Genomic DNA, 21,733 nt, shown 5'->3' with positions numbered 1-21,733 from the left:
ACATTTGCACATGTTAGACAGTATTGAGGATTGACTGGGATGGGCAGCCACAGGCACAGGTGTGCTGTTTGGCGCAGACGAAGGTTTGGGTTGGCAGTAGTGACCAGCAGTTTGGTTAAATGTACTAAACAGAGAGGTATTTTGTTGTTTGTTAATATAGGAAATAAATGCATGAAACAGTAGTGCCTTGCATTTGTGATTGCAAAGCACAAATGGAAGGAGATGGATTCCTCCCATCTGTAGTCTTTCTAATTGACGTGAAAACATACACGGTGATCTTTTCATGCATACCAATTAGGATGCAAAGAGATAATGATCAGGTTTCTTGGACTGCTACTTTTATGGCTGCTCTTGAATGACTGAGTAACAACGGAGTATTACTTTTATCCATCTGTATCTGATCTGGGCCATGTTTTCTCTCTACTACTCTGATAGACTGAACATGCTATGTTAAGTTTTTTTAACTACCCAGTGTGCCAAATCTGAATTAAGTCCATCAGCTTAATGTCCTATTTTGTCTGTGTTTCCAAACACGTAGAGGCAACTATTAGAGGCTCTGGTAGGAGGTCTGAATAGTCTCCTCACTTCTTTTGGTTCATTCTTGGAGTTAAACATAAGAAACTTCATCTGTGGATTTCATTAATTGTTTTGCTGCCTGTCTGTCGCTCCATTAACCCCAAAGTGAAACTGAAGGCCTTCAGAACTACTCTTCTGCCAGAAGATCAAGCAGAAACTTAAAGAAGAACTTTTATTCTTCCACAGTGAATATGTGTTTTCAACAACTTGATCTACAGTGATGATATTTATATTTTTTTTCCCTGGAGTTCCTAAAATTGCTGATGCCATGGAATTCCTTTGGACATTGTTCAACAAAAAAAACCTGTTACGATCTTGTTTTTATATTCACAAATTATTGTTTTGAAATTTTTAACATCAGCTTAAATCCAACTTCTCACAGGCGGAGAACCACCTTGATTTCTGTTGCACACAGATTTTGAAGAGAGAACATCAGGTGCTTAAGACAATCCAAAAGTCTTCTGAGTATCTTATTCTTTTACTCCTACAGGATCGCTATAAATAAAACTATGCTTTCATCCACTAAAATGAATCCAAATATTCTGCATCTTTTCCCAAGAATTTTGTGTGCATGTTAGTATTTTTACATACTTGATTTCCCCATTCACAGACTTTTTTACCCATCTTCATCCTAGGTTTTTTAAGCGTTGTGCTAGCAAGATCAGAACATATACAGGTGTTCTTGAGCAGAAAAAATGTCCTTGATTTTTTCCTTATATTCCAGGAGTCTAGACATGAATAGAAGATTTAATTTTCAGGAATATGATTTGCATGATATATAGACTAATGAAAGAATACAGTTTGCAAAATTTGAGGAATGACCCAGTCTCTGTTTTGATAAGTAAGCTTTATTGTTATTTCTTAACAAAATGTTTGTGTTGTGGTTTAAACCCAGTCAGGTAATTCGTTCTCTCACTTCCCCCCCTTTCTTGCCCTCCCCCTGCTCTCGGAGGGACGGAGAGGAGAATCAAAAGAATGCAACTCCCACGGGTTGAGATAAGAACAGTTTAGTAACTAAGGTATAACACAAATCACTACTGCTACCACCAGTGATAATAATGATAAAGGAAATAACAAGGGAAGAGAATACAACACCTCACCACCCGCTGACCGATAACTCGCCCCCCAAGCCCGACCAAGCTCCGACCGATACCTCCTCCAACCCTGCAGTCTCCCAGCCCTTCCGGCTAACTCCCAGTTACATCCTGGGCATGACGTGCTGTGGTATGGAATACCTCTTTGGTCAGTTTGGGTCAGGTGTCCTGTCTCTGCTTCCTCCCAGCTTCCCCTCCTCCCTGGCAGAGCATGAGGCTCACAAAGTCCTTGGCCAAACCAAAACATCTCTGTCAGCTCTGTTCCCGAGCCGAAAGTCAAAACACTGCACTGCACCAGCTACCAAGGAGGAGAAACATGACTGCTACTGCTGAACCCAGGACAGTTTGTTGTCTGAAGAATTCATAGAAGAGGTCTTGCACTAAGAAGAGGAAGGGTGGTGGTTCTTTCAGTGTCTACAGAACTGATGGGAATTTTGATCTTTAGTGAATCATGAGTTGGCACCAATCTGTAGAGTTCATTATTGTTCCCTGCCTCGATTATTTCACAGGTAAATAAACTAGAATTACGCTTGTGAAATAGCTAACAAATTGTTCAAATAGGATATGCAGTCCAGTTTCTCTCTGCTGCCATCTGATGTACTGAATGCTCTGTCTTTATTGAATTGTGGAGTAAAAGGTGCAGCTTCCCATAGCTGGACTTAAGGGCTGTCTGAGCTCATCCTTTCCATAAGGATCTGAAAATGTATTCTTCCATCTGTATTCCTGTCCCCATACTCCACAGATTAGTTCGTAACTCTTGATTGGTGAAATGCTTAATTATTTTTGTTTTCATCTGCTCAGTTCTGTTCAGACGGTATTGCTGTGACAGATGCGCATCCTTAGCTTAGAGTGATTTCTCAAAAGTTTTCATAGTATATCCTTCTGCCGTAGGTACGTATTTGAAGATGGAAGATTTTATCCTATTCTCGAAAATTAGCTAATTTAGGAAACTCATCTAATTATAGATTTAGTGAACCTAGTTTTTAGATCAACTGCTGATTCCTACTCAGCAGATTTTTGTGCCAAAACCAATTTAGTTAACGACATCAGCAGAAAGAGCACTTCTGAAGAAACTCTGAGCAATATGAGAACAAAATTAAAAAAAAACAAAACAAACCCCACAAAAAGAAACTCCAAAAACCCAAAAAAGAAAATGGATACTGTAATAAATTTGATAGATAATTTTTATATTGTGTGTTTTATGAGAATTGCAGGTATTTTAAGACTGAATTATAGAAAGATGCAGAAAGAATTTGACGTGACTTGGATAGTCTACAGAGTGAGCTTCATAGTCATGCACAAGTGCTTGTACCGCTGGACATTGGATACATTTCTTCAACTTTACTTGTTCCTAATTTGCTAGCAAAGCTACCTAATCTCATTAAAGTACTACAAAAATAATACTTTGTTCATGCAAAGCAACAACTATATAAAAAATTCATTACTCCAAGTAAGTAGTATTTTAACATATTAATGGTCTTGTCCTTAGAGTGTGTGATTTTGAGATGCACCTGTTTTGTGTCATTGGTGAGCAAACTAAACATTTGATCAGTCAATAATTACTTCAATAGTTAATTTAACCTCATTTTCATTATTGCTGATAAAATACAGAATTTTAATTAAACAATTTTGGGTAGAAAATAAAATATGTTTGAAGCAAAATAATTCAGGTTTGAAATTTAGAATACCATTGTATCAGTATCTAGAAGGCACTCATTTCATGACCTATTTTAGGTTCTTGCAAAAGATTAAAAAAATGCTTTGAGCCATTTTTATAGAATGTTTAATTTTTCTAGTTTAAGAAGCCAATGAGTAGTTGCTAATGTAGGGATGTCATAACATAAAATAGAGCCTATAAGTAGACTTTACAGTAACTTTACTAGTCAAGAACATTTATTGCCTTTCTAAATAATTCTAAATCTTTAAGAGTTTCTATTTTTTTTTTTGTTAGATTTTTATCTGATACTTTTTCTTATTTGTGCTACTGAGAAACAAAAGTATCTCGGGCTTACATTATAACTAAGGGGTTTTCAGTAATATTGTAGCATATGGTATACATGATTTTGATGCAAATATGTGTGCTAATTATGTGCAGATGAATCTTTCAGTCATGCTATTGATCTTAAGTCAAAGACAATTTTTCAGTTAACTTAAGTTTTATATCAATCTGTATTTAGCAACTTTGCCCAATAATTTAATTATAACCTGTTTTGGCGGCAGAAACCATATGTGGTTGTGCGAATAGTTTCTGTTTAAGCATGCCTTTTGGGAAATGTTACGTCTTAATATTGATAGCAAAGTATTTATTTCTCATATTTTACCTGATTTGTCATGCCATCTTTGCAGTATAGGTGCCTGCTTTGGTCTGTGGTCGGTAAAGCATTAGCCAGAATGTGTACCCCTAAGATATAACAGTCTACCCTGTAAATCTTTGGGTATTTACCATCCTTCAGTTTAGATTTTCTACAGGGTAAACTGGAGAACGTGTAGCTGGATTTTATAGCACGAATACCCAGAAAAGGGTTTTAAAATGTTCAATGTGCGCATGTCCTGAGTTTAGCAGTAGCAGTCAGTTTTTCTCCTTCTTGGTAGCTGGTGCAGTGCTGTGTTTTGACTTTCAGCCTGGGAACAGTGCTGATAACACCGATGTTTTCAGTTGTTGCTAAGTAATGTTTACCCTGACCAAGGACTTTGTGAGGCTCATGCTCTGCCAGGGAGGATGGGAAGCCAGGAGGAAGCAGAGACAGGACACTTGACCCAAGCTAGCCAAAGAGGTATTCCATACCACAGCACGTCATGCCCGGGGGAGTAACTGGGAGTTACCTGGAAGGACACGGAGTCTTCTGCATTGGACTCGTTTCTTGGCGGGTGGTATTGTATTCTCTTCCCTTGTTATTTTCTCTTATCATTGTTGTCGTTGGTGGTAGCGGTGGTGATTTGTGTTGTACATTGGTTGCTGGACTGTTCTTGTCTCAACCCGTGGGAGTTGCACTCTTTTGATTCTCCTCCCTATCCCTCTGGGAGCGGGGAAGGGGAGAGCCCCTGGAGTGGGGGGATGCAGGCCTTGACTGCTTCCAGTCCGGCACCACTCACTGGGAGTGAGTGAACAAGCTGTCTGGCTGTGTTTAAACCACGACAGCGCAACAGCACTGACTCTGGCTGAGGGGCACAAATCACATGGTTAAATGTGAAGTGTGTGCCAGGATCCCTCACTCAGTTTGCTGAAGAGAGAAATAAGCGGAAAAGAAAAAAAATTTTTTTTTGCTCTGTCTCACTGTCATGATGGTGTATTCATCAAGTTTTCAAGTGTGAGTGTGGAGGTAATTATCAGAGCCTTGCTCACGCTCCAGGTGGTAGGCATTTCCAAGGCACCTCTAATGTAATAGATGAGTACTCCTTATCTATCAAGGATTTTAGATCTCAGTGCCCTTATCTATGGATTTTAGATCTCAGTGCCCTTTTGAGGTAGAGTAAAAGTTTCAGGGAGTTTCAATGCCTTACCAACAATCACAAGTAGCCTGTGACTTGACAGGAATGAAGCCTGTGTGTCAGAACTTAGTCTCATATGTGACCATATCATCCTCATTTCGTCCTTGGCTCCAGACTTAGTTTATAAATTGTGATTAGTCATTAGTGCCTTATCTGCTGTTATTTTTTTAACTGGGAGAGAACTTCAGGGTTGTTGAGGAATATACATTGCTAAATGTGAAGAAAAGATAGCTGAACTGCTGATGCAGAATTAACTATCATTATTGTATATACTCACAGAAAAAAAGGCAGACTTTTAATTAAAGATTAATATTTCAGTTTCTGTACTTTCAAGGCCAGGCTGGATGGGGCTCTGAGCAACCTGGTCTAGTGGAAGGTGTCCCTGCCCATGGCAGGGGGGTAGGAACTACATGAGCTTTAAGGCCCTTTCCAACCCAAACCATTCATTTGATATGATTGCTACTGAACAAAATGCCCTATGTTTAAGAGCCAGATATTGATGGAGTTAGTACTGATGCTATACAGTGCAGCCCATTCTGTCATGGGGCAGAGGGGAGTTTAGAGATGGTCTTTCAGTTGTTGGAGTTTGTGTCTCACCATACTGGTCACTGGAGGAAATCCTCCTCTCGAACTTGGGCACAAGTGCAGCTGTAGGGGTCCAGGGACTGGTGAGAACTGGAGGTTCAGTTGTGAGACAGGTTGGGACCACAAGGCAGCTGGAGCAGCAAGCTGGCTTGCCCAAGGAGTGTTTGGCAAAAGGAACAAGGCGAGATCTCATCCCTGCATATGTGGCTGAAGTCATCAGGCAGTGGGCATTTCAAACTGAACGTGTTGTCCTTAATGCTGTCGGGGCCAGCTCCTCCTGAACACAGCCCCAGTTCTTGCTAACTTTAAAAAACTTCTTTTGTTTTTCTGCACAGTCACAAAGTGCAGGAATGCTAATGGAGAGCAGTAAGACAGTCTGGGATTAAAAAAATCTTCAAGCCTGGAAAATACAGCAGGAATCTGTGAATCTGGTTATACATAGATCCACAGGCCTTATTTTCTCTTGGTTCCCTTGCAGTTTTGCTAAGCTCACCTTTCCTGCTTGCTGAAGATTTTGAATTGCATCATTTTCTTGACGTATTTCACAGCAAGTGGAAATAAAAAGCTGCCATTTTTGTGCTTTTCATATTCAACCTGAAATACAAGTTCTGAATTTAGAAGTATGGCTGTCCAGTATCTGAAGATCTTGTGTTGTGCCTACATGATCTTCTTGTAAATCATCTATATTAATTTTTTCACTTGAACAAAGGATAATAGTAATAATAGTTAATGTGGGTAATAAAATTCTTGGTTTAAAGTTATTGAGTGAATATTTATGACAACTTTATTAAATACGGAGAACTAAGTGTGCCATTTTCTCCAAGTAGTTTAGTTTGCTCATGTCCTCTTTGTTGACCCAAATAAATGAAATTAGAACAAACAATCTCTGAGTCATTTGTAATCAAGAGCTGATTAATGGAGTTTGGTTTCATAGCCATTATTCATTCAAGAACACCTGATATCTTTCCCATAAACAAATTGTGTTTGTCCAAATTAAGAAATTAAATGAAGCATTTGATGAGTTTATGATTGACCCCTCTAACTCTGAGCCCATTAGTCAATGTCGTTATCATACAAAACTGTTTGACTAATGTGCTGTCTGAAGAAGCATGTGGATTTATTATGATTTCTGATTAATGCATGCTGCAAGCCAAACTACTAGATTGTAATAATTTCTTGATTTTCATTTTAGCAGTCGCTGAAGATTTTCATCTGTGATGAAATGCGTTTGTGTCCCATTAGATTTAGAGATGATTATGAGGTGTTGACTTAATAAATCTTAGAATATAATAGTGGATGTTTTGCTAAGCCTTTTTTTCCAGTGGTACAGTTGTGTCAGGCTTTTTATAAGGGTGACCACTTATCATTGAATAGGAACTTTTGTGTGACTTATGAGGAGTTCTCATACTTATGAGACTACCAGTAAGAATTTCCATTAAAATAGGCAGTCCTGTTTTTATTTTTGTACTTGTTTGTTTTAGGAAATTTTAGTATCTGTATTTTTGGAAGTGTACTGAGGAGTGTTTGATTACTTTGGTTATTTTGAAATGATTTTATATGACAATATTTTCTGTCTATAAAAATGCCTTTGAAAAGCAAACTTTAAACTTTTGTAATAGTAAGACGTCTTTATCTTTTAAAATGGTATAAATACTATTATTTTGTGATTTTTTTTTCCCCTCGTTCTAGCTAAGATTATTTTTTAATTTGATCTTTTAAATTAAGTATGTGCTCTGTACAACAGGTTAGAACAGATATTCCCTTAATTTGTTGGAAACAGATATTTTAAGCAATCCACGCTTTCTCAGTATTTTCAGAAACTTCGTATCAAATAGTGATGTTATGAAAATGCAGTCTTCTGAGACAAAATTGTTTTCTGTTCTCACCAAAGCAATTTCTTTTTTCATATGAAACATAAAAGGCATACATGTTGTATGTCTGTTTTAAAAGGCAGTGCTTTTTCTGGATCATTTGGATGTTTGCAGTACAACCAGGGACTTTATCTGATATTTCACTTTGTTGTTTCTAGACCACCATTTTATATTGCTTCATCTGAGGGTGGAAGTCATACTTCGTGATCTTCACAGCTAATGCTACTTGTACTCATAGGATGCTGCTACCTGTAGATATCAGAACTTATATTTTTAATTTTAAATTTAAAAGTATGCAAATGTACTTGGAGAAGAATATAAAAATGTGTGAGAAGTGTGGCATAAAAATGTGTCAGAGGTGTGGGTTTTTTTTCAGAAAAGAAAAAAAGGCATAAAGATTTTTTTCACAGAAGAAATAATGTCTCTTTCTCTAGATAAGTGGAGTTGCTTCCATACATGCCAAATCAGGTAGCAATAGGCTTAATCATACAAAAGTGATAACAGGAGTTAGAACCAGAATAAGCTTAGAACAGGGAGGGGTTGCTGTGTTTTGTCTGTGGAAGGGTGTCACCCATCCTGGCAATGAAACCCACTGTTACCCTCCAACAGTATCTTAGTTAACTCATTCAAAAGAATTGTTTCAAAGACTGAATATAGCTCTAGTCTCTCAGCTACTTCAAGTGGCATATGTATTAATAATTTTATCTAAAGACAAATGAGTATTTTCCCTTTGAAAAAGTACTGGATAGCTAGAAGCTTTTCCTGGTCTACCCTGAGAGCTTCGCATAATGACAATTGAAGAGTGCATCCAGAGAGTTTTATTTAAAAAAAAAATAAAAATATCCCAAATATGTGATGAATAGACTTACACTGACTGCCTAGAGCTATATTTGCCTTTAGCATTTAAAACTCCTAATTCCTTGCTTGGTGTTTAGCTGTGTAGGGAGATCTGAACAAGCACCAGCAATCTCCTTTTGATCCTAAACCAAAGCGTGTGAAAGGGAGAGAGTTGCGAGTTACATCATCAGCCTGGAAGCTTTTTAAGAACAGTTAAATGATAAAATAGTAAAGAAAGGGGTCAATGTTTATTACTTACTTGAACAGTGTATTGGCAGATATAAACCATATGTATGTACATACATGCAGCTATATATGTATTTCTCTAGGCTTTTTTTAAATGGAACACTAGACTTTCAATTAATACTCCTCCAAATGCAAATCAATATGCAAAAGCAAGGAAGGTTGATACTGACTTAAATTTCCAGACCATTATTTCAGCCATGTTGCCACACCTTATTAAAGAGTTGCACTGTGATACATGGGAAAGGGCAAACAGTGTCTGTAATAAAAGGCACAAGTAATGGAAATCTGTATCCTCTGCCATATCACTTCTATTGATTACACTAGCAAGAAAAAAAAAAAAGAAGAGGTATTTCAAAACACAACTAATGTGAGCAATCCAATTCTATGCTTCTATGTCAGATCCTCTCTTTAATTCCCTTTCTATAGCTCTTCTCTCTGGATATAGCATAGTTCATTATTTAAGATTTCTGGGCAGGCTTCTTTTAAGCCATTATATATCTCTTCATATTGTTAAAATACTAATGAAACAATTTAATCAGAGTATTTTCTTAGTTTTGAGCATTTTTTGCTGTTAATCCTAAAACTTTATAGAATCTTCTCTGAAAAGTGTTAATGGTTTTACAATAGTGATCTTCTTTGGGCAAGATAAAATCGTGCTTCATTGCTGTCAACTCAAGGCAAGAAAACATAAAGGGAAGGCTCCATCGTGGATTTCTCAGTTCTTTGTGAAATGAGAGTTAGTCACATTTAGACTGTGAAAGAAAAAGTAGTTAAAACCAGTCCTACACAAGCCGAGTGCCTGAGTGCACAGCTGCCTGGGAATAGAGCTGTGTTCAGGCTGAAGGTCGTTAACTGTAATCAGTGGAGATTAAATAGTGTCAGTTATGTTGTTATGTGTTTATACAACACTGAAGCTGAGGGGCAAGGTATTGATGTCTATATTTGCTTATGTTATTGAGGTTTTTAATAGAAAGAACTTGTACTGAAAGCTGATAATAGTTGAACCTATGCCTAGTAGCTTAGTACAAATGCAGTGCAATGAATGGTATTCTTAGCAGTGTTTCTAGTAATTAGTATGTCAGTATGAAAGCATGAAATTTAAGCAGTTGCATTTTGGAAATGCACAGCAGAGCTTCATCCTAGAAATAGTTTCTGATCTTCTCACTCATATTCATATCCCCATCTGCAGCTCTAAGTTTGGCTGACGGCAGATTCCTGACTTGCAGTAAGTTTCTGGATTTTTCTTGTCTGAAGTGTAGGTAAAACTAAGGGGGGAAAGGGCATACGTTGTGGAAGAGCGAAAGAATGCAAAGCAGCTAAAAAGTAAATTAAGTGAAAGATGAAAAGTAAATTAGGAAGAAAGGGAAAGGCAAGGAACAGAGCAAGAGAGGGACAAGGAGAAAGAGCAGACTTAGAAAACTTTGATACTGCTCATGTGAATATTTGAGCTGGACAAATGGGTACAAAATTGGAGTATGCAGAAAAAGCAGGAATTGGTGTCCATGCTAACAGTTTTATGTTGTACTTGACCAGTGGTTTGTCTTGATGTGCACCTATCTTTACATGGTTTATGTCTCGCATTTCAAGACTTTCACTTTGGCAAAGAGCAGGCTGGAAAGAGTTTGAGAGCAGTTCCCGCCTCCTGCAGCTTTTGTGTTCAGCCTTGCCCAGTTTGATTAAACCTTACAGAAAGTTCAGCTTGACTTTTTAATTCTGGGCTTAAGCCTCCACAGAGAAGAAATCTGAGGGAATTTAGCCATAACGGTTTGCATGTGTCCCCAGTAATCTCTTTTTCATAGGTTAACAGCTGGAGAAAACAGGCATAATTTCATGGGAACATGTTGCATCCCAGATGCTTTTGCAAAAGTGAGGGGTGGTAGAGCTTCTAAAGAGAAGATCCCCAGCATATTTTACTTGGATGAGACATCTGTCTTCAGAAATGGGTCTGTGTAGATAATTTGCCTCCCTTCTCAAAGCAAAATAGAATAAACAAAGCCCAGAAAAACCAACTGAAGTTCACCTAAGCATGTGCAATTTTAGTTCAGTGAGTTCAGTGAAGTTGCAGTAAACAAGTTCTACTAGTCGAATTGTCATATTAGCATGTTGTGCTGTCGTCATCCTACATTTTATTGTTAGTCCTGGGCTATATTATAGAACTTCAGTTATTCCCTGTGGGTGATGGTCAAATTATTTTCCATGAAATATAAATTTAACCAGAATCATTATTTACTGACTGTGTCTTCCTTCTTCTGTTGCCTACTTCTCTGAAACTGCTGCCTTTGTCAAAATCTGTCACGAATGTTTCAAACCTGGTTGTACTAGATCTGCTGAAGCTGATGGTGTAGTGTCCTCTGATCCTGAAGAAAATCTGAAGTTGTCTTTCTTTAAATGTTACATGCCTGACAAAGGAAATCTCTAGGCTTCATGGAGAGAATCAAGGTTGTTATGAATGATACTTGGAATTGATGACACCTCCTAGTAATCCTCTGACTGACCAACTGAGATTTCAGGAATGATGTTGGCAAGTGTTTCAGTAAGGGAATGTATTCCTTCTTCATTCTTCTCAAGTGTGAACTTGAGAATAGCCCCTGCTCCTTTGCTTCAGCAGTACCTTTAGTACTTAATGATGTCTCAATTTAAAATACCTTGTCCAGATGTTTGATGTTGAGTTGAAATGGTGGAGGGCACATTTCTAAACAGGCAGTTGCTCACTCTTGATGCCATTTTTGTCTCTGCTGTAGCCATGTACATACTGTTGATGGGATTTTTATGAGAGTAGAAGTCAAACAGCATTTTGGAGTTCTAATGGGCAGGTGGTTGAGCCCAGGCAACCAATATGAAAGGTTATACTTCTGGAGTGTGTCCTGCAGTGCTGAACTACGGTTTGGTTGTTACAGCATGGCAGGAGGTGAGAGGTGCTGGTTTTCTTGCTTTTTCTCATGCCTAGAATTTCAGCTTGTGCAACACATCTGCTCTAAGTTGAAAAGACTGGTGAATAATCTTCCACACATTTCTTGTCTGTAGTAGGCACGTTAGAAACAAATTCACTCCTCAACTTATTTTTTTTTTCTACACTACACATTCTGTTTGAAGATGGGAAGGTTAAAGACATTGTGGATACACTGGTAGCACTATTATGAGCATTTCGGGAAAGATGATGTTGAAACTGGAGAGATTTTTGGTGTGTCCTCGCCCCCCCCTTCTTCTCTCCCCACTTTGTCATTCAGTTTTCAATTCACATGCACTTGAAGTTTTAGTTACAATGAACATCTTTTTTCATAGCTGTTGCTGAAGTACAGAATTCATGCTGTTACTTTATTCAAACAAATTATGCTTGAAGTATGAAAATTGAAAATTAAAAATTAAACAGATGTAGTTTAATGTATGCATGAAACATATGTATTTTATACAATGCCTGTAGTTATTAACATGCATTCAGAAACTCTGTCATAGACCTGTTGCAGCATAAACCAGAAACACGACTCTTCAGGTGTTCACGTAGATTCATGTGAACAGATTTACCTGACGTAAGGGCCAGGCAACAGAATGACTACTAAGAGTTATTTGTGAACCAACAGAAGTGCAAAGAAGAGAGATTTTTCTTCTCTTATTGTTCCCTTTGTCAACTGTTTCTTTGAGATAAATTATAATCAAGCTTGCCACCAAAATTTAAATTCAGGTGATAGCAGATACAGTAGATAAGCAGCAGAGTGATCTGAAACCACGCAAATGGGGAACATTTCTGCTGCCCTGGTATGCTAATGCAGGGGTTCCACTGCACAATAGTGTATCCAGATAATTCAGGAATTTTATCTTTTAGGCTGTACTGTTTCCAGATTTCTTCTGCAGTATGTCTGTACAGATAGACTTTTTAAAAGCTTGTTGAACAAGTTTATTCCAAGCATTTCTAGTGGCAAGAAATGTACTTTTCTAACTGAAGTTTCCACACGTGCCCTTTCCCTGCACTGTGCTTCCACACAGAGGACAGTGAGCCGACACCAATTAGTTGTCATTAGAGCTGGCTTGGTGGCCCTGGCTGGCTGCGCCTCCTCTCTGCCTCTAAGCTGTATGTTATTGACATTTTATTCAAAGACTCAGCTTAGAAACAGATGATAAAATGAGCTGTGCTTTTCAGCAGATAAATTTACTGTATTCAGCTGTTTGTAGGTGATTATGCAGGGCTGCAACAAAATAAAGCCTTAAGCATCATATTAGCTGTGCCGTTTATATGGGTGCTAATACACTTTGAATAAAACCCTCAATTACTAAGCACTTTTGAGTCCTGACAAGACAGTCCCATGACGTTAATGGTATCTTTATAACCTTTTTAACTTCTTGTTTCTCTGACAGAGCACTACAATAACAGCAACGGGTTTGCCCTTGGCAAGCAAAACCTCATTTTGAGAGGATAATAAGTATTTACTATTTAGATAGCTGGCAATAAAATTTCTCTGAATGAGATTTTACTGAGAAAATACAAACTGATTAAATTACTTTCTTTAATGGACTGGTGAAGCATGTAATAGTTTGTTGAAGCAGCAAGTCTGATGTTTAGCTTTTTTTTCCTTTTTTTTTTTTTTCTTTTGTGAAAATATAAGCTGATTCTTTTTCCAAGTTGGAATTTTCACTGGAAAACTTATGCCAACCTTTCCACAAGAGTCACAAGGTATTTTATTTTCTCATCTTAGAAGTGAATAATAATCTCAAATGTTGATGGCCAGTATTATAGTGGCAAAGACCGTTGGGAATCCCTAAATATTCTTACAGAGAATTAGTATCATCCAACACTACAGTATGTGCATAAACATGTGGAATGTGATGTCAGCTTATATCTTAAAAATAGATATTTCTTGGAAAGCCATGTAGCATGCACTGCAGAGCCAGAACATTTTGTAGGACAAAACTAGTTTATAGCAGGGTATGTTCTAACAAAAGTCATCATCCCAGATGATGTGGAATATTTATGAGATTAAGAAAAATGTCCTTTTAAGAACATGTATCAGAAACATTCAGTTGTTTAAAATGTTTAATATATTTCTAAACAAATAATGTCTTATTATATTTTACTATTTAGTAGAGTCAGAAAAATAAACCAGAAAGATTATTCTGAAATGGCAGATTTTACAGATCCCTCAAAGTGAGGAAAACGTGTACTTGTAAATCTGATTTGCAAACACTTACCTGCATTCTCACTAAAATGAGCTGGCTGTATATATTAAATATGCAGGATCCTCCTAGTTTGTTTTTCAAACAGTATTTCTTTTTAAGAAATCCAGTGATGGATTCTACAGCTTATGAGAACCAAGATGCTCAGTACAAATTTTGAAAATCCATAAATGTGTTTGTATATACCAGACCACCAATTTCACTATTCTTGTGGCTGGTCAGAGAATTCCATGTTGTCACTGTAATAAAATTTATTGAAATGGGATTCAGAGCATCACGCCCTTACGTTAAAATATTTCAGAATATGTCTATCTTACAAGCACCAATTTACAGGTTTTCATTGTCTGTGAAACCCCTGGCACTGGCATGCTTTCCCCCCGGCCTCCTCCTCCCCTTTTTCCTGGCATTTTGTAATTCCAGAAAATCTGTATTCCTGGCATTGGGAAGTACCAGGGATACTACCTATCTTTATTAGTATAGCACTGAAAGAAGAAAGAGGATAATACTTCTTTTCCTTTTTAAACATCAGTCACTGTACAGAGCTGCTGCAGTGTGCAAACAAATTAATACTCTACACTATATTTGATTAAAAAAAAACAACACAAGAAAGCTAAACCAAAACCACAATGATTTTTGTTTTCCCCAGCTCAATAACTGTCTTGAAATGTGTTTTTATACAGTGTGGCTCATGCAATACTGCATGAGCTTATAAATTGAAATCTCACTTTTTTGCACATACCAGACCAGATGACTGATGGCTGTATCTATTTGCCATAAAATTTTAATTATGAAATAGTTATGAATCATTGCACTCACTTTTTAAAGTGTTAAAAAATGATGGCTTTGTTGTTTATTAAACTTAGGAAGGTAGAGGAAGAAAGTGAAAAAGACTTTGAGCCAGTGTGGGCTGGATCCTGACCTCCAAGGTGCAAACTTAGAGCTGGTTTTACAGACGCAGACATAACCTTTCCTCACTGACAGCCCTGCTCCTATAAAGGCTGACAAATAGTATTAGTTTTATTGGCTTAACAATCCTGTGGGTGTCCAGTATAAGAGTTTAGAATCTTAATGTCCTTAGGGAAAGGTGCTTTAGCGACTGTCGCCAGAGGAGTGGCAGGGCAGCCCTCTCCCTTTGTCCCCACAGGACACGAGCATGAAAATAAAGCCAACTTATTCAGAGATGAATACAATTTTTTTAAATTATGTGAAATAACTAGAGTTGTGCAGAACTTTTAATGTCTACTATAGTCAATGTATCATAAATTACATTAGCAAAGTGTCAGATTTTGTCAACAGCTATAATATAGGAACATTTAAACAAAAAAATCCCCTTTACACCATCGTAGATTTCCCATTTTTCATCTTTTATGATGCAGATGCCTGCAACTGCATCTGATGTACGTTCCGGCTTTACTTTGTCTCCCACTTTGAATTTTTCTTTCTTAAAATCAGTGGGTTTTTTTTCCCTTTGGCCTGGGAGTCTGACTGTCAGGGGCAGGGCTTTTACACTGAGACACAGTAACAGATTGAAGTGGTTTCAGGGCTTTAATCCCTTGGTAAATTAGCCAGCAGGCTTGCCTTTTCAGGGATGTGCTAAACAACAGGTTGATGCCATTTGGGCATTAGAAAGGAGAACCACCTGAGGGAATACGAAATGAATGAGGAGAGATGTGGCATGGAGGCAGCGCATGCCTGTTAGTGTGCTGCCAGCTCCTGCCAGAGAGAAGTAATAAGGCTAAATGGGTTTTTAAAGGACAAAGTTGGAGGATTATACAGTCATTTATGATTTGGTTCATGTGTAATTGATCCTTGTAATAAGAAACATCCCCATTACACCCTAAACTCAAAAAAAAAAAATAATTCAAAAGACATCCTTTTTATTATAATTTCATGAGTATTTTCTAGTTTTGTTTCATCATGTAATAAAACATGCAAAAGAGTATATTCTATATGCAGATATTAATATTTAAGTGGTTTTAGTAATAGGTGATGAAAATAAGCTTTTTAGTTCATATAAATATTTCCTTGTGCATATACAAGAAGTTTGGTTTTATTAAAGTAGGTCTAAAATCAAAACGCACTTCACTGTTCATTTAACCTAGCTTAATATTTTTGTTAGTCTCAGTTAACAAAGTGGATGTGTGCTGCTGTTCAGCGTGAGGTGGGTTTTTTTAATTTAGCTATTTTAAAAATATATTTAGTAACAAAGTGGTTACTGTTAGTATAATGAAGGAAAATAATAAAATTCTGTTTGCTGTAGTAAGAAATCAACCGTACTTTTAGGAAATACAGAGGAAGCTGATGTAAAACTATTAAACCTACCTGTTAGCCTCTAAGTCCCTCCCTCAGAGCTTTTCATTTTCTATTTAGAAGGGGGGGTTAGGAATCAATATGAAGATCTGTTGATAATATTATATTTAATTAGAATAATCAAAACCCATGCTTAGAGCATGACACCTGCCAGGGAGAGCTTCAAAACTATAGTAAGCAGCATGTGTTAGCAGAGGTTTTTTTGCTTGTCCATGGGCGCTAATCGGGGAAGAGTCCCACATGGGGCAGCTCCTCAGCCGTTTCATTGACTTTGAATTGGTTTGGGGGGCGGTTGATTCTCCCATAATGCCGTTGATCAATGATTTCCTTTCAGCAGTGATGTAATTAAAGAGCTTTAGTCAGCTTGCGCTGTGTTTTCTTGAAATTTATTATTCTGGAGATTTAAAGAAGATCGATAGGGTGCAATGGCCTGATGTTGAGAGCTGAGCAGGAAGACCCTGTGAGAGAAGGAGGCATGCATGAAACGTGGCTCCAGGACACAGCCAAGATGTTTAACTGGGACTTTGAGCTGACCCAGCACATCCTCTTTAACCAGTAGCGGTTTATTACCTATTTTTACCATGTAGACTCAAAACTAGTCTGGCCTGGTTATTATTGATCTTGGGTTATTCAGAGAAGTCGAAATCCAGTACTGTAAGAAAATAGCAATTAAAGCAGTGAAATGTTTTTTCAGAGATAGTTGCAACGTATGTGCAAAATTTTCAAAATCATCTTAGAATGTTATTAGCTCAAAGTTTTGATGAAAGTTATCCTGAAAAAAAGCTGTGATTTTTAAAAATGCTATAGACAGCACATTGTAAAAGAAAAATATATATTACTGGTGCATAGTCATAAATAATGAGTATGACATGAAGCTGTGTATACAAGAGGCCTGAGAAATTTCTGTTCTGTGCACTGTATTATGTTGTATCAGACTCAGGAATACTTCTGTATGGTTTCCAGTCTTGTTTATCTGGTGTAAATATCATTTGCCATCCTTATACTGAGAAAAGAGGTGTTAAAAATAAGAGGTAAGAGTGGGATGTATTCTTCATACTATGTGAAAGTATTTAGCAGTCCCGAATTGTTCAGAAAATGTCCACTTACAGATCATGCACTGCCACGTCGTACAGACTCATTGTAAATCTTCACGCATTGCATAAAATTTACATCTCTGCCTTGAGTAGATCTGTCATGGGCTTTCAGGGTTCAAAACCAAAAAGCTCAGTATTTTTCCCATCCTCACAAAGGGAGGCTGTCCTTGAAAGTATTACATGAGATGAGACTGACCTGTTGTACTTGCTGATTTTGTAGTGCTCTAGTTGGTTTGATACTACTGTTGGTGACTTTGTCACCTTGTTGCAACAGGTGAAGAGCAAATACCACAGTAATTAGTGCCCTAAAAATTCTTGCCGGAATCAGTACCTATCCTGCCCTGGAGAGTGTGCTGCACTTGGGTGTGTCTGTTGAGGATGCTCAAGCCAGGCCAAATAAAGGTTTGGCATCGTGGTGCCTTGACTTCAGGACAGCTCTGTACTTAAAGGAAGAGTCTAGAATACCAGTGGCTGCTGGGAGAAAATAAAACTCTTCTCTTTTGATTACATTTGTTTAACTGTATGCCTGAACTTTAAACTTTCCAAATGTTCAAGCAAATAGTATCGTTAAGTGCAGATCACCACTGCAAAGGTAAGGAAAATCCAGATCTTGAAGAATGTCTTTGCTTCATACATCCAGACCAGAAAAAAAGCAAGTTAAGATGAGATTGTGTTAGGTGTAAGGATTTGTTTGTGGCTGTGAGATGCTCAAGAGACGTGTTCCTTCCTTAAGCACCTTGTTTTTATCCCCTTATAGCTAAACTAACCCAGAAAACATTAAAGTTATGGTGTATATTAATCTACCTCTTAAAAAATATCCTTTTTTTTTCTTCTGTTGCATCCTGGGAAAGAAGTTGTTTGCTGCTGTTAAATATCCAGCAGCTGCTGTTCTTGATGTACAGTGAGTACAGGAAGACTTTTCATTTCCCCAAATTTAAGATCTGCTAGTATAACTGCATGTAGCATGCATTTTGCTCATAATTTTTCGTTATTCTTTTAAATGTTTTTATTTAGTATTTCATATCACATCTAACTTGGAGTAAGAGCTATTGAGCTTGATCTTCAACTAAGGCAGTCAAACTGTTCTTCCTAAATAAATCTGTCACTGAAGTGTTTTTGAGGGAGGTTCTGGCAATTTGTGTTCCTCAAAATTCAGTGGCTGGATGATGGACATCAGCTCTGAACATGCACATTGCTTCGCTGTGATATACTGTAATACCATGTTGTGGGTAAATGCTCTTTCCTTTGACTTTTGCCACCTTCTCTGAGTTTTAGCCTTACTCTATAGATTACATCCTGAGCTGCCCAATATAAGACACGAAGCAGAAAAGTGGCTTCTCTGTAAGGGTGTGATGTGCACATTAGCATTGTCATGTGAACCAGAAGGTGGCTTTTAAAATAACTCTTCCAATCATCCGTATTTCATAGACTCACAGAATGGTTTGGGTTGGAAGAGACCTTAAAGATCATCCACTTCCAACCCCCCCTGCCATGGGCAGGTACACCTTCCTCTAGACCAGGTTACTCAAAACCCTGTCCAAGCTGGCCTTGAACACTGCCAGAGATAGGGCAGCCATAGCTTCTCTGGGCAACCTGTGCTAGTGCCTCACCACCCTCACAGTAAAGAAATTCTGTTTAGCTGAGTTCAGTACACTTCATGTTATGGTCTTAAAGCATGAGCTCCTCTCAAAGGATGCTGGTTCAGAAGGCATCCTCCAGACACCCACATCTTGTGCTCCAGCAATTCCTGGGTGTGTGGTTCACATGGACTAGTTCTGCTCTGACTGTCTGGAGTAAGAACTCTTGAAATCTGCACAGGATGGACACTGGGTCTTTGGCACCAGCCTCTTTGCTTATGGATTCACTCTTTTGTGTGCTGTATTATTTGCCAGTGTGGACATGGCGTTTGTGTCATCAGCTGATGTTTTACTAGAAGTGATTTCCCTGTTCTACTTGAAGCTATGATGAAGCTATTGAACAATGCAATTAAGAGGTGTGGATTAACACAATTCATAGATCTTCATCAGGAAGAACAGATTTTTTACAAAGGATAGACAGACAATGTGTAGGGGCACATGTAAGTTCAGAAGTATATTCTTCTTGACAGATGATGGATGACGGGCCTCAGTAGAGGTGCACTGCTGCCAATTCAGCAAGGTCTTTGATGTACATTCCCTCTCCTCATAGTTGTAGTTATGTGTCATTAAACATTTAGTGAGGTTTTAATATTTCAAATTATTTACATTTTTTAAGAATGAATGAAATACACTCTTGAAGTAAACTGCAAAAGCAGACTTTGCAGAGCTCTCCAATCCTAAGTTAAAGCTAGCTGGAAAGGAAATCTAATTGGAGAAAGTTTATGGAATTCCTAGTGTTGAATAAGGCTGCTTATTTATTACTTTGTTATAGCTCCATACAAATATATAGACGCACATATGTCTGAACTAAAATTATGCTGTCCAGACTTATGAGAGCCAGTTGGAATCTCTCAAGGTTGCAGATGAGTAAGTGTAAATGTGTGTGTATATTATAAGATACGTGACCTTGGAGGTGACTTTCTCACTGATGACAAACCTTTCTTAAATCCTCTGCTAGAAATCAGTCCTTTGGTGGTTTTCAGTCTTTGACTTTTCTGTTTTCCCATTCACTCTAATGGATTTTAATAGAAGTTTTAAAACCAAGATCTTTTTTTGAAATACATTAAGAAATACAATACTTCAGAAAAATGTTTGATACCCAAAGTTCCTTTTTGAATTATTTAAGCAGTGCTGCAGCAAACTGTTTATTCAGTGATGTTCAGACTGGTGTGTAGTAGGGGTCTAGTTTTCTTTTAATGCAGCTATTGAATTCGAACCCATATAGCCTCTGGCACAATTCCAAGAGTGATCTGCTGTGCATAGCGAAGATAAATTGTGTGTTTTCAGCAACATTTCTTCATCTTCATCAGTTAATCTGGAATGAAATTTTACAGTCAGCCACTGTATATTTAAGCAATATATTTGCTCCTTTTATCCTGGGGGAATATTTAATAATGCTGTGTTACAGTAAATGATTCTAGCAATTAATGATACAAGCCAAGAATGTATAGTTTCCCATAATTTTTTTTCACTAGAATGAGTTCTGTACTCTTATGCAGAGTAGTGCATGTTGCTGGGCTTTGTGCGCAATGCTTTCAAGGATATCAGAAGTGTAATTGAGTGTGTGTTGGTATCAGCAATAAGTCATTCCCACAAATCTTTCTGTGACACACACTCCCCCTTTTGGTGCCAGATGTCAAGTTCTTTTGGAGGCCTGTCTTATGATTCTGCAGTTAATGCACAGTAAATCCTGTGCATTTTCCATGCCTGGACCCCTGGTTTTCTACCTCATCATTTGCAGATCTTCCAATGCCCCAGTCAGTATCTTTGTGAATCTTTGATATTGAAACTGTTTGGGGATAATACTCGAGAACAGTGTTTTCTTTAATAATGTCTCAGTGTTTATGGACTAAAAAAAATAATTTTTGATCCTTTTTGTTTTACACTGCTTCCAAAGATTTTTTTTGTTAACATCATGGTAAAAGTAGAAAATTGCCATGAGTAGGGTAAAAAAAGTTCCTTCCTCAAAAACCCTCCAAAATGCTTCCTGGTTCTTGTGCTGTTATTTGTATATTAAGTGTACTCCATTCTTGGTTAAGTTTACATTGTATTGTACCTTTGTAACTGTAATTGTAAGTGTAATTTTTGTGCATAGAAGTTAATTCCATTGCATATGGCCATGTTTGGTACAAATTACTTGTTAACATAGTGCTGTCTAGATGCACTGTATCCCTTTCATCACAAGAAACTTGTGCTCCCTCTTTTTTGCTACAAATAATGTTCTTCTCTAACACCTTTCCCATTATTCAAGACATTTAAGAATCTGTCCATGGTTAAATAGCCTCTGTGAAGTTGAATGTGTTCCTAATATTCTCAAATTTAGGCACTGGGGTGGAGCAAAGGTTCAGACACAAAGAATTCAGAGTGCATGTTCTGCATGTAAAAGGAATATTCTTTGTTTATTCATGCTTTTGATTGTTGGAATAACCTTGTAGCCCCAGAATCTGTAAACAAAGCATTATCTTCATCATTTGGGGCATTGTTTCTATCTAGCTGGTTGAAATAACAAATCTGAAAAATAACTTTAATTGTTTTAAAAAGACATAAAATTTCTGTGAGGGCTTAGTTTTGAGTTTCCTTATTGAAATGGGCTTCAGATAGGTCTGTAGTGCTTCAGGAACTCAGAATTTTTACTGACTTTTCCATTACGTGCAATTGGAAGTACAGTAAAACTATACTTGCAAGTAAAACTTGTGTCACCCAAGCAAATGCATCCCCGTCTCCAACAGTGAGGATGCAGTTAGGCCAAGTTTGGTGAAACAAGGAGTCATGCAAAGAATGGTGGCAGTTTTCAAGGGGAAGAGTGCCCTATGTGTGGTTTCTGACCA

The 21,733-nt window shown here is 37.6% G+C and overlaps 1 protein-coding gene across 5 annotated transcripts in view; it reads left to right on the top strand.

Annotated features, from left to right (window-relative positions):
• The window catches only part of RSRC1 (arginine and serine rich coiled-coil 1), a 169,679-nt gene that overhangs the window by 98,751 nt on the left and 49,195 nt on the right, over positions 1-21,733 (top strand). The window lies entirely within an intron of this gene.

The sequence above is a fragment of the Pezoporus flaviventris genome, unplaced genomic scaffold, assembly GCF_033815535.1.
Source record: "Pezoporus flaviventris isolate CSIRO_AGI_PZ_B2104156 unplaced genomic scaffold, CSIRO_AGI_Pfla_v1 ptg000013l, whole genome shotgun sequence".
Taxonomy (NCBI): domain Eukaryota; kingdom Metazoa; phylum Chordata; class Aves; order Psittaciformes; family Psittacidae; genus Pezoporus; species Pezoporus flaviventris.
Note: the sequence above shows the minus strand (reverse complement) of the source record. Positions and strands in the feature narration are given on the sequence as shown.